Here is a 21653-nt window from a genome sequence, read left to right on the forward strand (position 1 = left end):
TCTGAAACAGCATATGATATCCTGAATTCTCAGTAGTAATCCCTCTGAAGATTGTCTAATGTGACTTGAAGAAGTACACAGTTGAAATTAACATATAACAAAACAGGTGACCTTAACTTAGGGTTTCTACAAATCATTCCATAAGATACATCTTCATGCATATCTCTCTTACTCATTAAGGTAAGACCTTTTTTTTTTGTTTGTTTGTTTGTTTTTTTGGGGGGGACTTTTTACCTCCACAAGGGGAGAATTTCAAAGATATGGCTATCTCTCTTTGTCAGAAACTGTTATCATAGTACTCACACTTTCTTGCTTTTGCCTTGAAATGAAAACAGATAAGCCTTCTAGTGTGCAAAAAAAAAAAAAAAGAGTAGATTTCTTTTGATGTCTCCTGCTTCTCCCACACCAAACCCTGGGTTGCTATCCTTTGTCCTCCCAAGAGAATCTTCCTTAAATATGCCATGATGTTATCAGAGTTCTTGTAGCAGCCTTTCAAAAGCCTTGGTACATTCCCTTCCAAGGTGAATTGATCATCAAAGTTAAAAATGGCTAGGTCTGTGGCTTATCTGGGATACTAACATTACTGCCAGATAACTAATGCAGGCTTTTTTGGCCTTGCTGTGAAACAGATCAATAAAAACCATCCAATTTGAGGTTTCACTTCTCATAATGTTTTCACTTTATCATTAAGTGCTAGGGAGTCGGCATTCTTTAGCATACTGGTTGTTGTATAATAGATAGGATCTTTACTAGACCACAGGTACTAAAGCTGTCCAAGAGGTTATGTTGATACTATAAGCAGTGCTTGAAAAACTTCAAGTGGATTTGTTCTTTCTGTTGGAGAAATAATGAAGTAGCATGGGATGATTTTATGTTTATGTGAAGTAGATCAGAGACTACTTCTCTTTAAGAGACATAAAGAGGGTCCCTTTGTCTAACAAAACTCCACCAACACACCCTGCCTGAAATTCTTCCTGACCCTTTATCATCTTACTGGAGGGTTTGGGGGGTGGGGCACAGAGAATCAGATTTTTTTTCAGCTAAACAAAAATGTTCTTTAAAATAAAAACTAAACTAGGAGGTCCTTTATCTTCTCTTAACTAGTTGAAATCAACTGCATTATGGTTCAAAATACTAAAGTATTACATGATACAATAAAATAAACATTAATTAACCTCCTACCATATTCAGAGCACTGTGGGAGTAAAGAGAAATACAAAATTGAGCCCAGAACTAGTCTTTATACCTAAAGAGCGTAAAGCAGGATAAGATATTAAAACTATTATCTGTATCACACAAATACAAATTCATAAGACCTAGTTTGGAGTCTTTCTGGTATGACTCCAATTTAGGTCTTATGAATTTGTATTTGTGTGATCATTGGTTAAACACTTAAAACTTCTATAAACATCTTTCTCTTCATTTGCAAAATGGAAAAGGAAAGAGGGTGATAATAGCTAGCATTTATAAATGTTTTCAGTTTGTAAAATGCTAAATTGCATCTCATTTGATTTTTTTTGGGGGGGGGCAGGACAATGGGGTAAGTAACTTGCCCAGGGTCACACAGCTAGTAAGTGTCAAGTGTCTGAAGCCAAATTTGAACTCAGGTCCTCCTGAATCCAGGGCCGGTGCTTTATCCACTGTGCCACCTAGCTGCCCTCATTTGATTCTTATAGTATACCTGTGAGGTAGGTTCTATTATTATCTCCATTTACAGATGAGGAAACTGAGAAACAAAAGATATATTTGGAGTGAGGATTCTCTTTACACAGGCTAGTTCTCTGAGTAGGCAAGTCAATTAACTGCTCCTTACCTCAGATTCCTCATCTGTAAAATGGGGACAATAATATCTGTTATAGGGGGGGCGGAGCCAAGATGGCGGAGAGGAAGCAGCAAGCGGCCTGAGCTCTCCTTCTGTTCCCTCAAAACGAACATTAAATCAAGCCTCTGGACGGATTCTGAAACTACAGAACCTGCAAAGAGACAGAGAGACACAGTCCTCCAACCAGAGATAATTTAGAAGACTTCAGGAAAAGGTCGGTCTGACTCGGGCAAAAGGGAGGCCCAGCGCAGGGCAGCAACCCAGCGCCGAGGGGGTCGGGGCAAATCAGCAGGAGCTGCGGGTCACAGCCGAACAACTGAGGCTCCCGGAACCTGGTTCAAAAATCTGGTGGCCAAGAAGGACAGTGGAAAAACTTACCTGCACCGGCCGAGAGGGCCACGAACGGCGGGATCAGACGCCGGGGTCTGGCGCCTGGCTGGCCGAGCACAATCAGACAGGAAGTGCAGGACAGGGGATCTCCACACACCATAAAGGCCTCAGAGTAAAAGCCCGGTCACACAGCACCTATACACCTGCACAAGAAGCCCAAAACAGGGACCCTGGTGCCCCCAGAGCAGACCTCAACTTAAAGAATAAATAAATAAGCTGCAATAATGAGTAAGAAGCAAAAAAGAGCCCTCTCCATTGAGAGCTTCTGTATCAATAGGGAAGAAGCCAACACAAACTCAGAAGAGGACAATAGCCTCAAATTGTCTACATCTGAAGCCACACAAGGGAAGGTGAATTGGTCACAAGAACAAAAAGCCTTCCTGGAAGAGCTCAAAAAGGATTTTAAAAATCAATTGCAAGAGGTAGAAGAAAAAATGGGGAGAGAAATGAAAGCAACACAAAAAAAACTATGAAAAAAGAATCAGCAGCTTAGAAAAGGAAGCTGAAGAAAACAAAGCCTTAAAAAATTCACTTGGCCAAATGGAAAAAAAGCTGCATAATCTCACTGAAGAAAACAATACCTTAAAAAATTCACTTAGCCAAATGGAAAAAAAGGTGCATAATCTCACTGAAGAAAACAATACCTTAAAAAATTCACTTAGCCAAATGGAAAAAAGGTGCATAATCTCACTGAAGAAAACAATGCCTTAAAAATTAAAGTGGGACAGTTGGAAGAAAAGGAATCCATGAGACACCAAGAATCGGTCAAGCAGAATAAAAAAAATGAAAAAATAGAAGAAAATGTGAAATACCTCATTGGAAAGACAACTGATCTGGAAAACAGATCGAGGAGAGACAATTTGAGAATCATTGGACTGCCTGAAAGCCATGACCAGAAAAAGAATCTAGATACCATATTCCAGGAAATTATTAAGGAGAACTGCCCTGATATCATAGACTCAGAGGATAAAATCATCATTGAAAGAATCCATCGATCACCTCCTGAAAGAGACCCCAAAAGGAAAACTCCAAGGAATATTGTAGCCAAATTCCAGAATTATCAGGTGAAGGAGAAAATACTCCAAGCAGCCAGAAAGAAGCAATTTAAATATCATGGAGCCACAGTCAGGATTGCTCAGGACCTGGCAGCTTCAACATTAAAGGACCGCAAGGCTTGGAATATGATATTCCGGAAGGCAAAGGAGATTGGATTGCAGCCGAGAATCTATTACCCAGCAAAAATGTGCATTTTCTTTCAGGGGAAAAGATGGACATTTAATGACATTGGGGACTTTCAATCTTTCCTGGTGAAAAGACCAGAACTGAATAGAAAATTTGATCTCAACATACAAGACTCAAGAGAAGTTTAAAAAGGTAAACAGAGGGGGAAAAAAAAAGTTACCCTATTAGGTTAAACTGTTTATATCCCTACACAGGAAGATAATACTCATAACTCTTAAGAACTGTAAATGTATTTGGGCAGAGAGAAGGACTTTATATAGAGGGTATAAATATAAATTGTCTTTGATGTGATGATACAAAAGAATTAAGGAGATAAAAAGGGAGTCTATGGGGAGGAGAGGAAAGGGGAGGTGGAATGGGATGAATTATATCATATGAAGAGGTGGAAAAAAACCTATTACAATAGAGGGAAAGAAAGGAGGGGGGGAACATGGTTTCAACCCTATTCTCATTAGATTTGACTCAAAGAGGGAATAACATATACGTTCATTGGGATAAAGAAACTTAACTCACTCTTTAGGGAAACAAAAGGGGAAGGGAAAGGGGGGGACTGAGAAGGGAGGACAAAAGCAAGGGAGAAAAGGGTAAAGAAAAGAGAGGGGGGTGATAAAAAGGGAGGGCAGATCGGGGGAGGCAGGGGTAAGAAGTAAAACGTCGGTGAGGAGGAATAGGGTGAAAGAAGGGGGGAAAAGTACAAAGGGGGTAAATAGAATGGAGGGGAATAGACAGTCAGTAATAATAACTGTGAATGTGAATGGGATGAACTCTGCTATAAAACGGAAGCAAATTGCAGAGTGGATTAAAAACCAGAACCCTACAATATGCTGTTTACAAGAAACACATTTGAAGCAGAGAGATACACACAGAGTAAAGGTAAAAGGCTGGAGCAGAATATATTATGCCTCAGCTAAAGTAAAAAAGGCAGGGGTAGCAATCCTTATCTCAGACAAAGTGCAGGCAAAAATAGATCTCATTAAAGAGATAAGGAAGGAAATTACATCTTACTTAAAGGTACTATAGATAATGAAGTAATATCAATATTGAATATGTATGCGCCAAGTGGTATAGCATCCAAGTTCTTAGAGGAGAAGTTAAATGAGTTACAAGAGGAATTAGATAGTAATACTATACTAGTGGGGGATCTGAATCTCCCCCTCTCAGAATTAGATAAATCTAGCCAAAAAATAAATAAGAAAGAAGTGAAAGAGGTGAATAGATTACTAGAAAAGTTAGACATGATAGATGTCTGGAGAAAATTGAATGGGGATAGAAAGGAATATACCTTTTTCTCAGCAGTACATGGCACATTTTCAAAAATTGACCATGTATTAGGGCACAAAAACATCATAGTCAAATGTAGAAAGGCAGAAATAGTAAATGCATCCTTCTCAGATCATGATGCAATAAAAATTACATGTAAGAAAGAGCCAGGGAAAAGTAGAATGAAAATCAATTGGAAACTAAATAATTTCATTCTAAAGAATGAATGGGCCAAAACAAGAAATCATAGAAACAATCAATAACTTTATCCAAGAGAATGACAATAATGAGACAACATACCAAAATCTATGGGATGCAGCCAAGCAGTGCTTAGGGGAAAATTTATAGCTCTAAATGCTTACATGAATAAAAAAGAGAAAGAGGAGATTAATGAATTGGGCATGCAACTTAAAAAGCTAGAAAAAGAACAAATTAGAAATCCCCAATTAGACACTAAATTAGAGATCCTGAAAATTAAAGGAGAAATCAATAAGATTGAAAGCAAAAAAACTATAGAACTAATCAATAAAAATAGAGCTGGTTTTATGAAAAAACCAATAAAATAGATAAAATACTGGTTAATTTGATTAAAAAAAAGAAAGAAGAAAACCAAATTACCAGTATCAAAAATGAAAAGGGTGATGTTACCACCAATGAAGTGGAAATTAAAGCAATAATTAGGAAATATTTTGCCCAACTGTATGCCAATAAATTTGACAATCTAAATGAAATGGATGAATATTTACAAAAATACAAACTGCCCAGGTTAACTGAAGAGGAAATAAAATCCTTAAATAAACCCATATTAGAAAAGAAATTGAACAAGCTATTAATGAACTCCCTAAGAAAAAATCCCCAGGGCCAGATGGGTTTATGGGTGAATTTTACCAAACATTTAAAGAACAATTAATTCCAATATTATACAAATTATTTAGAAAAATAGGTGAAGAAGGAGTTCTACCAAATTCGTTTTATGACACAAATATGGTGGTGATACCAAAACCAGGCAAAGCAAAAACAGAGAAAGAAAATTATAGACCAATCTCCCTAATGAATATTGATGCTAAAATCTTAAATAAGATATTAGCAAGGAGATTACAGCAAGTGATCACCAGGATAATACACTATGACCAGGTGGGATTTATACCAGGAATGCAGGGCTGGTTCAACATTAGGAAAACTATTACATAATCAACCACATCAATAAGAAAACCAACCAAAATCATATGATTATCTCAATAGATGCAGAGAAAGCTTTTGACAAAGTACAGCACCCATTCCTAATAAAAACACTAGAGAGTTTAGGAATAGGGGGAGCTTTCCTTAGAATAATAAACAGTATCTACCTAAAGCCATCAGCAAGTATTATATGCAATGGAGATAAATTAGAGGCCTTCCCAATAAGATCAGGGGTGAAACAGGGATGTCCATTATCACCCCTATTATTTAATATTGTCCTAGAAATGTTAGCTTTAGCAATCAGAGAAGAGAAAGGAATTAAAGGAATTAGAATAGGCAAGGAGGAAACAAAACTATCACTCTTTGCAGATGATATGATGGTATACTTAAGGAATCCTCGAGAATCAAGTCAAAAATTACTTGAAACAATTAACAACTTTAGCAAAGTAGCAGGATATAAAATAAATCCACATAAATCATCAGCATTTCTATACATGACCAACAAAGTCCAGCAGCAAGAGATAGAAAGAGAAATTCCATTTAAAGTAACGGTAGGTAATATAAAATACTTGGGAGTCTACTTGCCAAGACAAACCCAGGAACTCTATGAACACAACTACCAAACACTCTTCACACAAATCAAATCAGATCTAAATAATTGGAAAGATATCATTGCTCATGGATAGGCAGAGCTAATATAGTAAAAAATGACAATACTGCCTAAATTAATTTACTTATTCAGTGCCATACCAATCAGGCTACCTAAAAATTATTTTATACAGCTAGAAAAAATAATAACAAAATTCATCTGGAAAAACAAAAAATCAAGAATATCCAGGGAAATAATGAAAAAAAATTCACAGGAAGGTGGGTTAGCGGTACCAAACTGGAGCTTTACTATAAAGCGGCAGTCATCAAAACTATCTGGTACTGGCTAAAAAATAGAGTGGTAGATCAATGGAATAGGCTAGGCTCAGGAAATGCAGTAGTAAATGACACTAGTAATGTAGTGTTTGATAAACCCAAAGACTCCAGCTTCTGGGATAGGAACTCAGTATTTGACAAAAACTGCTGGGAAAACTGGAAGATAGTATGGCAGAAATTAGGCTTAGACCAACATCTTACACCTTATACTAAAATAAGGTCAAAATGGATACATGATTTAGACATAAGAGGTGTTACCATAGGTAAATTAGGAGAGAAAGGAAGAGTGTACATATCAGATCTTTGGAAAGGAGAACAGTTTTTGACCAAACATGAGATAGAGTATATTATAAAATGCAAAGTGGATGATTTTGATTATATTAAATTAAAAAATTTTTGTACAAACAGAAGCAATGCATCCAAAATTAGAAGGGAGGCAGAAAGCTGGGAAACAATTTTTGAGGCCAGTGCTTCTGATAAAGGCCTCATCTCTAAAATATATAGGGGAATTAAATCAAATTTATAAGAATCCAAGTCATTCCCCAATTGAGAAATGGTCAAAGGATATGAACAGGCAGTTTTCTGATGAAGAAACCAAAGCTATCTATTCCCATATGAAAAAATGCTCTAAATCTCTAATGATTAGAGAGATGCAAATAAAACAACTCTGAGGTACCACCTGACACCTATCAGATTGGCTAAAATGACAAAAAAGGAAGATAATAAATGTTGGAGAGGCTGTGGGAAAATTGGAACACTAATGCATTGTTGGTGGAGCTGTGAGCTGATCCAACCATTCTGGAGAGCAATTTGGAATTATGCCCAAAGGGCGATAAAGCTGTGCATACCCTTTGACCCAGCAATCCCACTTTTAGGTCTTTTGCCCAAAGAAATCATGGAAGGGGGAAAGGGACCCACATGTACAAAAATATTTATAGCTGCTCTTTACGTGGTAGCAAGGAATTGGAAGTTGAGGGGGTGCCCATCAATTGGGGAATGGCTGGACAAGTTGTGGTATATGAATACAATGGAATACTATTGTGCTGTAAGAAATGATGAGCAGGAAGAGTTCAGAGAAACCTGGAGGGTCTTACGTGAGCTGATGATGAGTGAGATGAGCAGAACCAGAAGAACATTGTACACAGTATCATCAACATTGAGTGTTGACCTACTGTGATGGACTATATTCTTCTCACCAATGCAATGGTACAGAAGAGTTCCAGGGAACTCATGATAGAAGAGGATCTCCAAATCCAAGAAAAAAAAAAGAAAGAAAGAACTGTGGAGTATAGATGCTGATTGAACCATATTATTTCTTTTGTTTTGGGTGCTGTTGTTTTTTTTTCTATTTTGAGGTTTTGCATCACTGCTCTGATTCTTTCTCTTGTAACAGGATTAATGCAGAAATAGGATTAATGTTATTATGTGTATATATATGTGTGTGTATATATATATCTCTATACATATACATATAGATATATATATAGATATAACCTATATCAGATTACCTGCTGTCTAGGGGAGGGGGGGAGGGAGGGGAGGGGAGGGAGGGAGAAAAATCTGAAATTGTAAAGCATGTATAAACAAAAGTTGAGAACTATCTTTACATGTAACGGAAAAAATAAAATATCTCAAAAAAAAAAATATCTGTTATACCCACTTCTCAAAGTTCTGAGACTCAAATGAGATAATGCATGTAAAGCATGTTCTGAACTATAAATTGGAAAAAATAGCATAAGCGAATTAGAAATTTATCAAAAAAAATTAATTCTAACTTGATTTACTGAAAGAGGGTTATCATTGAATAGGAACAATAAGGAAAGGATTTTTGGAAGAAATGTTATTTGAGGTTTTAAGTGATGGAAAATCTCTTCATACCAATCTCTAAATATCATCTACTCAGTGAATAGGGAGAAAAATGGCTGAGTCACCATAGCCAGGAGTAGCCTGGAGTTTTACCATCACTAAAGTTTCTAAGCTCTGAGCTAGAACATATGATCAGCTAGAATAGGAACCACAGCTTTGCCTTATTCAACCCCTTGTTACATAGATCTGTTAGAAAATTTTCTGCAGCTTTTCTATTCCAAGGAAGGGGAGGTCACTGATTTTAGTGTAATTGTTTCACTATTTAACATAATACTATATTCATTAAATGAGCATCTAGGTAGCATGGTAGATAGAGTGCCTGGTCTGGAGTCAGGAAGACTCATCTTCCTGAGTTCAATCTGGTCTCAGACACTTATTAGCTCGGTGACCCTGGGAGAGTCATTTAACCCCTATTTTTCTTTTCTTTTGGGGGGTCAGGGCAATGGGGGTTAGGTGACTTACCCAGGGTCACACAGCTAGTAAGTGTCAAGTATCTGAGTCCAGATTTGAACTCAGATCCTCCTGAATTGAGGGCCAGTGTTTTATCCACTGTGCTGCCTAGCTGCCCCCTAACCCTATTTTCTTGGTTCCTTCATCTATAAAATGAGCTGGAGAAGGAAATGGCAAACCACTACAGTATCTCTGCCAAGAAAACCCCAAATGTGGTCAGGAAGAGTTGGGCACAATTGAAAAATGACTAAACAATAACAACAACATCATTAAAGAAGGATTGTGGTTTAGCACATCAAAAAAGATGCAGAGACCAGACAACTGATAAGCACTGTGACTACATAACTAAATACCAGGCCCACCCACCTCTTTCACTAAAGTACCTTGTCACTAGCTTTTTGTAATATCAGGTAATGGTAGAGGAAATAAATTGCTATTCTATATATCCATTTTATAGTTTGAGTATCTTTCTTTTTCCTTCTTTGCTTCCCTCCCTTCCTCCCTCCCTCCCTCCCTCCTCCCTCCCTTCCTCCCTCCCTCCCTCCCTTCTTTCCTTCCTTCCTTCCTTCCTTCCTTCCTTCCTTCCTTCCTTCCTTCCTTCCTTCCTTCCTTCCTTCCTTCCTTCCTTCCTTCCTTCCTTCCTTCCTTCCTTCCTTCCTTCCTTCCTCAATGCTTGGGACCTTTCTTGATTATGAAACCCCTGGCTGCTCCTGGCCATGGTGATTCAGCCATCCTTCTTTCCAGTCACTGAGCAGGAAGAATTTAGGGCTCAATGGATCTTTAAAAGGGAGAATCATCCCTAGTCAGTCTCCTCCTTCTCTCCTTGGCTTCAGAGCAAGTAACTTTTGAACCATTCACTTGAAAGTTAAGTGTTGGATTGATGCCTTTCCCCCAACATAAAATCTTTAACAATTCTTTTTATATGACCTATGACAGCTAAAGCAAAGAGATTCAATTAAGACATGTTTTAAGCTTTATTTTCATTTTCTTGGGTAGGAGAAATAGGCTCATACAGGCTTGGAAGAGACCTTGTGAATGCCAGATAACTGGAGATACTTGGTCTATAGGTAAAATTAAATATTAATAGAAAATTTCTCACTTAAAAAAACAAAAAAACAAAAAACTACCTCCAACAGGAAGACTCAAAGCCCTGGCCTGAAGGAGTCTAGTAGAAATGGACTCTGGAAGGTGAGTTCATGCAGAAATGAAATGAAATACAATAATTCATTATAACAATCTCACAAACTGCTTTATGTTCTAATGAGTTTTAAATCTCAGCCTTCTTACAGTATAATGATAATTAGTTCTGCTACTTGTTTAGTTTGAGTCTTTCCATCAACATGCCTTTCTGAGCATTTCCTATTTAGCATTTATTTTGTTTGTTGGAAATAAATAACTGTCCCATACTTGATTCATATTGTTTAATATTGAGAAGCTTTCTAATTCTCCTCCCCTTTTGAGGGAGATGCTCATTAGGAGCCAACATAACCTTAAATAATTTTCCCCTGGGATACCAGAGTGATGATGTAATAAGCCAAGTAATATTAAAAGAGAGAGAAAGAGACAGACAGACAGACAGACAGACAGAGACAGAGATGGAGACATATAGAGAGAAAGAGCTTGGCCCCCTTGTTAGAAACCTTACTTTCCTAGGACTTAATTCTGTTTGATCATGTGGGCAAATCAAAAGTAGAGACTTCCCCTAGTGAAAGGGAGACAACAGTTCTCCAGTATTCTTAGGTCAGATGCAGTTTCTTATTTTTAGACCTGCAGTACTGGAAGTTTAGAAGAGTTGATTTGACAAGTGAGATAGAAAATCAGTTAGAAAGTAGTGAAAGTATTACTTTATTTCAGTTGAGATTAAATAGCTAAGTTTTTAGTGGGCTTAATCAATAGGATTCTATAAATTCATCCATCTCCGTTTAGAATGTGAGCAGGAATAATGGAGGTAGAGAGAGGGAGTATTAAAAGGATAGAATTTTACAAAGTGTTACCATTAATTGATTAAAGGAGCAAGGGTTTGGAGAGGACAGTTTATAGTTGACACTTTGCCACCAAGGAATAAAGAGTAGGGAGAGACAAGAGTAGAGGCAGAACAGGAGTGATGGCCTGAGAAAATATGGAAGAGTGGAGGGATTGAAGATCATGGTAAAGATTAAGAAAACTTTTAGGTGGATAAAATCATAGAGAGATGGAATGAGGGGAGAATATAATCGGATAAAAAGAAATTTCAGAGTTTTTGATCATGGAGTTGAGCACTTTGGGTGATGGCAAAATCAACGGAGTCAATATCCCCATGTGTAACTGAAGCATTGAAGTGGAGAAATAAATCATAGAAGTTTTTTTTTAACTGAAGCTATTTAAATACACACAGAGACATATATATATATATATATATATATATATATATATATGCATATATGTATTACTTACTTATGTATTATACACATGTATGTATGTGTGTATGTATGTATTCAAAATATGCATAGACTCAGAGAGAACTTAGAGGTCATATAGTCCAACTGCTCCCATTTTATAGATAAGAGTGGGAAATGATGTCTTGAGAGTGACTTGACTGAGATCACATAGGTAGTATTTGCTAAGCAAGGATCCCAATCTAGGTTCTATGACTCCAAATCCAATGCTTTTCCCACAGGAAGATATTGTTAAATTTTTGCTTGTCTGTTTTTCCTTCACAATTCACTTAAATTTATTTTTTTCCATTTAAGATGTTTGATTTTTATACCAATGGTTATAGCACACCCCTACTCCCATTGCCAAAGGATTATAATTGAAACCCAAGGAATATTAGTTCAATAGGTTAGGTGTTGTCAAGATATGATTAATCACTTTACCAGATGGTTCATTATATTCCACCCTTCATAACTGTTTTGACCAATTTATAAAATTTTTAGGCAGCGTGAGGCATGGTTGAAATGGAAAGAATGTGTTTAACTTAACCATAATTGATCTGATATGAGGATTTGGAGAAGAAATTAAATGCAATGGATTGAATAACACATAATTCCCCCTGCACCAATTCTTATTCCAACTAAGAAGTCTAATGCCATATCCAGGATTCAGTTGCATACTATAGAATATAATTTTTATCTCCCAAATTCCATTTTTATCTGTTAAAATCTACTGATCTGATGAAAAGTACTTTAATGCCCAGGACTATAGGTATCAAAAGGCATTTGAGATACTGAACATTATGAATCTAGAATGGGAACTTGTTAGACTAAAGAAAATTGGTTTACTTGGATAAACTATCTGGAATGTTAAGAGAGTTTCATCTGATCTACTAAGAGGATCATATTTATCAATGTGTATATTGTATTGTGGGTATCTAGTAGGTAGGTTGTGCTTTGGAACCTTGAAATAGAGGACAAAGTGATATAATTTTCTTTATTTTATTGAGATATTTGGGTAAAGTAGATGAGGAAATATGTAAATTCATAGATACATATACATATGCATATGCATGTACAAACTAGATATTTTTGCATATCTAAAAAATAAATTATTTATATATTATATGTCACATGTATGAGCATGAAGGTATACATGTTGCATATATTTTGTATATATGCTGTACAATGCATATACAAATGCATATTAGTGTGGGTATGTTCATATACATTATATACACATAAACTATATGTTTATGTCTCTTTCTCTTGGTATTAGACTTTAATCTCATAAGAATAATTTAAACAAGGGATAACTATCATCAACTCATACAAAGATCATTCAATCAGTAACAAGCTAGGTCAGAAACAATGCTAGATGTTGGGAATACAAACATGTGTTAAATGATCCATGTTGACAAAGAGCTTACACTCATAAAAGCTAGAAAACAGCATAGATAGAAAACCCTGTGCCCAGGATATATGTCTCCAGTTCAGGATTACTCAGACCAGGAGTTTGTCTTCACAGTAGGGAGAATCAGGTAGGGGTTAGGCTCTTGCTATAGTTTCGGGATCATTATGTGCCCATATATGAGTCCCAAACTAATATCTTGAAGCTCTGTGCTTCATGTTTAGGATGTGCTTAAAAGATATTGGGGTGGCTAGGTAACACAGTAGATAAAACACTGGCCCTGGATTCAGGAGGACCTGAGTTCAGATGCAGCCTCAGACACTGAACACTTACTAGCCGTGTGACCTTGGGCAAGTCATTTAACCCTCATTGCCCTGCACAATAAACAAACAAAAAAAAACCCAAACAAAAAAAAAATATATTAACAAGTTTCCTTACTAGAAAGATACTCAATTTCCATAATATTTTTGGTAGATGGCAGCTATTTATTTCCTCACTAATAAAATCAAGTTTAAAATACAAGATTTATAATTTGAATAAAATATACTTAAAACATGATACAACTCATCACTCCTAATATATTTTCCAAGGAGGTTTATATTTATATCATGAAAACATGAAACAACATGTATATTCCTAAATAGGCATTTCAGCTTTACTTTGTCTCTGATTATTCTAGCATCACACTTAAGGCCATTATCTTCAGGTAAACCAGTTCCTAACTCATCTTCGTTTTTGTGATCATCTTCACTACTTTTGAATTATTGTAATAGTTACAGAAAATATTTCCTTCTGGGTAGCCATCCCATAGAATGAGATGCTTCCAGCCCCTTAGACTCATTAAATTTCCACAAATGATAAAAATATCCATCTTTGGATCACTATTCAGTTACCTAGACTCAGAGAAAGAAACATTAAATGGAAGAGGCAGTTGGAGTTCTGAGGTCCAATCTCATTCTTTCTGTACAAACACATGTTCTCATTGCCATATGTCAGCAACTGCCTTAGGTAAGGGGGGGGGGGGGGCGGAGGGAAGAGATGGGAGGGAGAAATACCCTCCCATATCCTCATAAGACATTCAAGAGTTAGTCCCAAGTCACTTGTTTAGAAGATGGACGATAAAAGAAAAAAAATCAAAAGTTCTTTCTCTTTAAAGTCTAATGGATGAGTAGCTCTTCTGCTTCAGTGGCCAATCCATGACGCAGTGATACCATACTACCTCCCCCCCACCCCAGTAATGAAAGTGGGGAAAGAATTACAAGAATGGGGGGCAGAGCCAACTTGGTGGAGGATAAGGACATTAAACTCACAGAGCTCCTAAAACAATCACCCCAAAATAGCAATAAAGAACCCTTGGAGCAGAAAACACACAAAATACAGGCTGAGAGTTCTTTCCAGCTATAGATAGATTTCAAGGGGCTGTGCTGGGCCACGAATAAAGCCTAATCCCATAATCGGCCAACACACCACACACCTGCCTGAGCAATTTGCCCCCAGTGCCTCTGAATCGGCTGCAGAACCAATGTCTTCTGGAACAAGCATGTGGTAAGGTTGAACAGCTGGCCTGGGGGCGGGGGTAAGTACAATGTACTGTGGGGAAGGATTAAACTGTCCCACCCCAGCGGGGAACCAGGAAGAAATCCTGAGTGGCGGAGAGGGTCCAGGTGGGGGAAGGGAGCAGGCTCACTGAAGCTAAAAACCACACCACAGAAACATTTGCTGTTTCGTTGTTTAGTAAGTAGGTTTGAGGTTATCTCTGGACCAGAAAACAGGCCAGGGTGAGATTAAAACTTTCCCCCTCTCAAAACAAAACACCAGGGACCCTCTGAAGCTGGGACACGAGTAGAGCCAACAAGCAGGCCCCACCCCTCAGCCCACCACCCCTAGTGGAGAGTTAAAATCAAATAAAAAGCGAGGCCAGGCAGGCTGAGAGGGAAGCCCAATCATCCCTCAGGACCCACACTGGCAAGCACGAAAAGTGTGTCCTGGAAGCAGCAGCACACTTTAAGAAGGAGTTAAAAGCCAAGAAATAATAAGCCAGGATGAGTAGGCAGAGAAAGCAGAAGACCATCTAAAAACTTCTTTGGGGTAAGATAGACCACAGTACACCTCAGAAAAAAGAGATAATAACAGGGTCAAAGCTCCAACATCCCAAGCTTCAAGAAAAATATGAAATGGTCTCGTCAAGGGCCCATGGAAGCCTCAGTCTCTCAAAAGGGACTTTGAAGAGAAGTAGGAGAAATAGAAAGAAGATGTAGAGAAAAGGAGGAAAGAATGGAAAGGGAAATGAGAGTGATGCAGGAGAAAAAAGTCAACAGTTGAAAAGCAAATTGAAAAGGAGATTAAAAAATTGTCTGATGAAATAAGTGCCTGAGAATTAGGATTGAACAAATGGAAGCTAATGACCTTATGAGAAACTAAGACACAGTAAAGCAAATCCAATTGAATGAAAAAATAGAGGGCAATATGAAATATCTCCTTGGAAAAACAGCTGACCTAGAAAATAAATCTAGGAGAGATAATTTGAAAATCATTGAACTACCTGAAAACCACGACCAAAACTAAAGCTGACACCATCCTCTAAGAGATTGTGAGGGAAAATTGCCCTGATATTCTAGAAGCAGAAGCTAAAATAGAAATTGAAAGAATCCACCAATCACCTCCTGAAAGAGATCCCAAAAGGAAAACCTCCAGGAATATTATAGCCAAATTCCAGAACTCACAGGTCAAGGAGAAAATATTTCAAGCAGCTAGAAAAAAGGAATTCAAATACTGTGGAGCTCCAATACGAATAAAGCAAGATCTAGCAGCTTTTACATTAAAGGACCAGAGGGCATGGAATATGATATTCCAAAGGAACTGGGACTACAGCCAAAAATCACATACCCAGCAAAACTGAGTATAATCTTTCAGAGGCAAAAATGGGATTTCAATGAGAAAGAGGTCTTTCAAGCATTTGTGATGAAAAGACCTGAACTGAATAGAAAATTTGACTTTCAAATACAAGCCCCTGGAGAAGCATAAAAAGGTAATAGGAAAAAAAATTATGAGGGATATTAAAAGATTAAACTGTTTACATTACCTACATGGGAAGATAATACTTCGAACTCATAAGACCTTTTTCAGTAAGGAATACACAGAGGACACAGGTCTGAACTGAATATGAAGGGATGATATCTGTAAAGCATTTATGTTTTATTCTTTGTGGGGTAGACAGGTGGGGTGTCTTATGTCTGGGGCTGGATTTGGGCTTGGGGCCTCCTAGGTCCAGGGCTGGTGTGCTTTATCCACTGTGCCACCTAAACTAACCCATGATGACATCATTAAAATAGGGTTTGAGGTGTAGGAGGAATAGACTGGAGAGAGAGAAGGGGTGAGATGGTCTGGGAGAGGTAGTTCACATGAAGGAAACAAGAAAAAAGATTATGGTGGGGGAGGAGAAGTGGGGGAAGGAGTTGGGGAGTGAGTGAACCTTAATATCATCAGAATTGGCTCAAAGAAGGACTAATACATACTCAAGTAGGTATACTAATATATTTTTGCCCTGAGGGAGGGGAGGGAGATGGTGGGGGAAGAAGGGAAGGAGGGAAGGGAAGATTGAGGGAGAGCAGTAAAAAGCAAAACACTTGGGGCAGCTAGGTGGTGCAATAGATAGAACACCAGCCCTGGAGTCAGGAGTACCTGAGTTTAAATCCGGACTTAGACACATAACACTTACTAGCTGTGTGACCCTGGGCAAGTCACTTAACCCCAATTGCCTCACAAAAAAGCAAAACACTTTCAAGGAAGATGAAGATGTTCTGTATTACAGCACAAGTATGACACATTGAATTCCTTGATCTCATAGGGAAGGTTGAGCAGGGAGGGAGGAAGAAAAATTTAGAACACAGAATTAGCTCAGGGACCTTGAGTTCATCAGAGTGGGCTCATGGAGGGAATAGAATTCAAACCCAATTGGGAAGAGTAATCATTTAACCCTGCAAGAAAGTAGGAGGGGGAGGAGGACAAAGAAGTAAGGATGAAAAAAGGGAGTGCAGAGCAAGGGAGAGTATAGGTCAGAAGTAAAAACACTTTTCAAGAGGAATAGTAAAAAGAAGATAGAGTAAATGTCACGGAAGGAAGTGGGATGGAGGAAAATAATTATGATGATTGATTGTAATGGCAAAAACTATGGTACCTACTTTGCTGGGCTATTATGAAGAAAATTCTCTGTCAGCTTAAGGTACTATATACAGGTTATGATGAACAGGATACTATCAGAAAAAACCTGGAAAGACCTAAATGAACTGAAGCAGAGTGAAATGTACTGTATACAAAATAAACAGCAATAGTGTGGTATGTTCTGCTGGGAAATCATGTGGTTATTTTCAGAAAGGCAATGCTCCAATGTAATCCCTGAAGTATTTATGAAATTGCAGCCCATCTGCAGAGAAAGAACTGATATTATCTGAAAACCAGATGGAATCACATTTTATTTTTTTTCTTTCTTTCCTCTTTGACAATTCCTTAATCTGACGTTTTGGGATTTTTTAGTCTGTCTTTTCTGACAACTAGCTAATATGGGAATTTTTCCATGACTACTCATGTATAACTTATTTTTAATTGCTTGAGTTCCTTGTGGGCGGGGGGGTGGGAATGAAGGGAGGAAGAGAAGTTGGAACAAAAAGTTTTTAAAAATTGATATTAAAATTAGTTTTTACATATATTTTGGAAAATAAAATTCTATTCCAAAATTTAAAAAAAAGAATTACAAGAAGAAAAAAAAAAAAAAGGTTCTGGTTATGCATGTCCTTTAGCCAACTAGATGGAACCAGAGAACACGGTATGTTTCTAGCCAAGTGCTGCACTCTACAGATAGAATGAATGTCTCTGATTATCTCCAGTATAGGCAAATATACAAAATAAATACAACAGTAATTTGGAGGAGGGAGGGCAACTAGCAGTTTAAGTGATCAGGAGAGAGGCGTTCATGTAGAAAGTGGCAATTGATCTAAATCTTTAAGGAAAATGAGAATTTAAGGGGTAAAAGGTGAGAAAGGACTTAATTTCCATGAAAAGGGAAAAGCAGTGCAAAGGTTCAGAGAGCAGAGATTGAGTGTCCCAAGTAGATCAGAAAATACCCTGAATTTACTCCCAAAGTTGAGGGAATGTGGCAATATAATGCAGCTCATGAGTGGGCCAGGTGGATGAAATATGACATTTAAGGACTAATGTCCAGGTGAAGTTGACTGGATCATTGGGGTTCTAAGATCTGGCAGGTCCTAAATGATGCAGGCATTTTAGCAAAAAAAAAAAAAAATGAGGAGAAGACCAGGAAATGGGGGAGAGGACACTTACGATATGGAAAGAAGGAGGGAAGGGGAGATTGGGGGAGAGAGCATTACATTTTCCAGAAAAGAGAACTTAATACTACACAAAAGTAAAGGGCAAAATAATTTTCCAGCCAAAGACAGCTTAGGAGGTCTTTAGCAAACTTCTATTTCCAGAGCTGGAGCCAATATGGTGGAGTGAAATGAAGAAGCTGCCTGAGCTTTCCCAAATTTCCCTCAGAAACAATCTTAAATTAAGTTTCTCAACAGATTCTGGAGCTGCAAAACATGCAAAAAATGGACTGAAACAAACTCCCAACATAAGATAACCTAGAAGATCTTCAGGAAAGATCTGTTTCACCTGGATAAAATGGGAGCAAAGCTCAGAGCAGTAGGTATCTGGTCAAGCCAGCAAAAAGCTCTTAGTCAGCAGCTAAGGAACTGTGGTCCTAGCTCAGCAAGCTAGAGGCACAGCAGGCCAGTTGTGAGGACTCCAGACACAATGCAGAAGGCAGTCTGCCAGCTGAGGTACTGATTACATGACAGGCACAACTAGTCTGGGCCACTCTAGTGCATTGGGCAAACTATAAGCTGCTGATGCCTCAGAGAAGAAAGCTAGTGACTTGGCCCCTGATACTCAAGAAAAGAAGCTCTGGACAGTGCATGCTGTAGCCCAGGAGCAGAACTCAACCTTAAAAGGCACAAAAGAGGCTAAAATATAATGAGAAACAAAAAATAACTCTCACCATTGACAATTACTATGGGGACAGGAGGGATCAAAATATAAACTCAGAGGAGGAAAAAAATGATAAAATGCCTTCATGTGAAGACTTAAAGGGAAAGAAGAATTGGTCTTAAAGACAAAAAAAAGCCCTATTGGAAGAGCTTAAAAAGGATTTTTTAAATCAAATAAGAGAGGCAGAAGAAAATGAATAAAAAAATAGAGGACAATATGAAATATCTCCTTGGAAAAACAGCTGACCTGGAAAATAGATCCAGGAGAGATAATTTGAAAATCATTGGACTACCTGAAAACCATGACCAATATAACAGTTTAGACAGCATCTTCCAAGGGATTGTCAGGGGAGATTGCCCTGATATTCTCTAAGCAGAAGGTAAAATAGAAATTGAAAGAATCCACTGATCAACTCCTGAAAGAGATCCTAAAAGGAAAACCTCCAGGAATATTATAACCAAATTCCATAGCACCCAGGTCAAGGAGAAAATATTACAAGCTGCTAGAAAAAAGGAATTCAAATACTGTGGAGCTTCAATAAGGATAAAACAAGATCTAAAAGCATCTACGTTAAAGGACCAGAGGGCATGGAATATGATATTCCAGAGGGCAAAGGAACTGGGACTCCAGGTCATCCTTTACAAAATTGCTAAATTATTTTTGCAAGCAGATCAAGAAAATTACTCTCCATGTGATATCCTTTTATGTACTTGAAAATAACCTTAGCCCCTATGTTTAATCATTTTTTCTTAAAAAGTCACTAGTTCTTTGGACTCATTTTGTATTTTCTCCAGTAAGTCACCATCTTACTTATACAATTTTCAACATAATGTGCTTTCAATGTGATTACCTTTTTAAAATGTTGCACTCAGGACCTGATGTGGTATTTACAGCACTAGAACCTAATGGGATTATTGCTTCCTTAATTCAGCAAATCTTAAACATTAGGGCAGGTTGAACCTTATTGAGCCAAGGAAAGGTCAATACTGTGCATTGTTAGAGGCCATGCTCCAAGTTAACATTGACCAGTTATGGGTAACTTTTGGAGCTAAATCATTCAATCATATCTAAATCCACACCTCTCCATGATTATCATCTATCCTAGGGACAGTTAAGTGCTATAGTGGATGGAGCACTGCCCTTGAAGTTGGGAGGAACTGAGTTCAAATCTCACCTCAGATAATTACTATCTGTGTGACTCTGTGCAAGTCACTTAACCCCAATTGTCTTAAACATCCAGGCCATCTCCAGTCATACTGATATATACCTTGCCACTGGACCCAGATGGTTCTGAAGGCAAGAGTGAGGCCAATGACTTTGCACAGCCCTTCCTCACTTAAATCCAACTCAATACAAGTCACGAAATCACCTCCTGGTGTCACAGTCCTCTTTAAGAACGAAGGAGAGGGCAGCTAGGTGGTGCAGTGCATACAGCACCGGACCTAGATAAAATCCAGCCTCAGACACTTGACACTACTTACTAGCTGTGTGACCCTGGGTAGGTCACTTAACCCTCATTGTCTGACCTAAAAGAAAAAAAAGGAATGAAGGAGTAACAATATCTATTCTACATATATACCCCTACCATGTTCACAAGGAAAACATGAGAGTCTTTTTTTTTTTTTGCAGGGCAATGGGGGTTAAGTGACTTGCCCAGAGTCACACAGCTAGTAAGTGTCAATTGTCTGGAGGCCGGATTTGAACTCAGGTACTCCTGAATCCAGGGCCGGTGCTTTATTGACTGCACCACCTAGCCGCCCCCAAACATGAGAGTCTTACTGAAATTAATTGATAAAAATTCATTTATATTACATCAATGATAATCACCTGATAGTCTAGTCTACCTTTCAGGAAAAAAATATTTTGTTAAGAGACAACTAAGTGGCACAGTAGATAGAGAACTGGGCCTGGAGTTAGAAAGAGATGTTAATACATCCTCAGATACTTTCTATCTTTATGACCTTTGGCAAGTCATTTAATCTGTCTTTCTCAGTTTCTCAACTCTAAAACAATAACACCTATATCATGAAGTTTTGAGATTAAAATGAGATAATATTTGTAAAGCATTTAGCAGAGTGTCTGGAACATATTAAGAACTTGATAAATGCCTTTTCCTTCCTTCTTGATGACTCACTGTGATTGATGAAACTATCGTGGTTCTTAATGATTACTAGTTCACTTTTTAAAGACACACGCATACAAAATACTGACACACATACCCTTTATACCCTTTAATAACATTCTATAATTTTGACAAACTAATAAGTCATGTTTGGAGACTTCTTGTTTTTTTCATGCTTTGTTTGTTTGTTTGTGTAAAATTGATACACCAACTATACTCCTTGGCACATTTCCTAGTCTCAGTGATTTTTTTCCTTTTTGTTAATTATAAAAGTATTTTATTATTTTCCAGTTACATGTAGAGAGAGTCCTCAAAATTTGCTTCTATAAAATTTCTAGTTTCAAATTTTTCTCCCTCTCTCCCCTCCCTCACCCCCTCCCCAAGACAGCAGGTAAACTAATATAGGTTTTATATATATATATATACACACATATATATATATATACACATATATATATACATATATATGTATATGTATACATACACACACACACACATATATATAATAACCTTTAACATATTTCTTTTCTT

Source organism: Dromiciops gliroides, chromosome 5 (assembly GCF_019393635.1).
Source record: "Dromiciops gliroides isolate mDroGli1 chromosome 5, mDroGli1.pri, whole genome shotgun sequence".
NCBI lineage: Eukaryota > Metazoa > Chordata > Mammalia > Microbiotheria > Microbiotheriidae > Dromiciops > Dromiciops gliroides.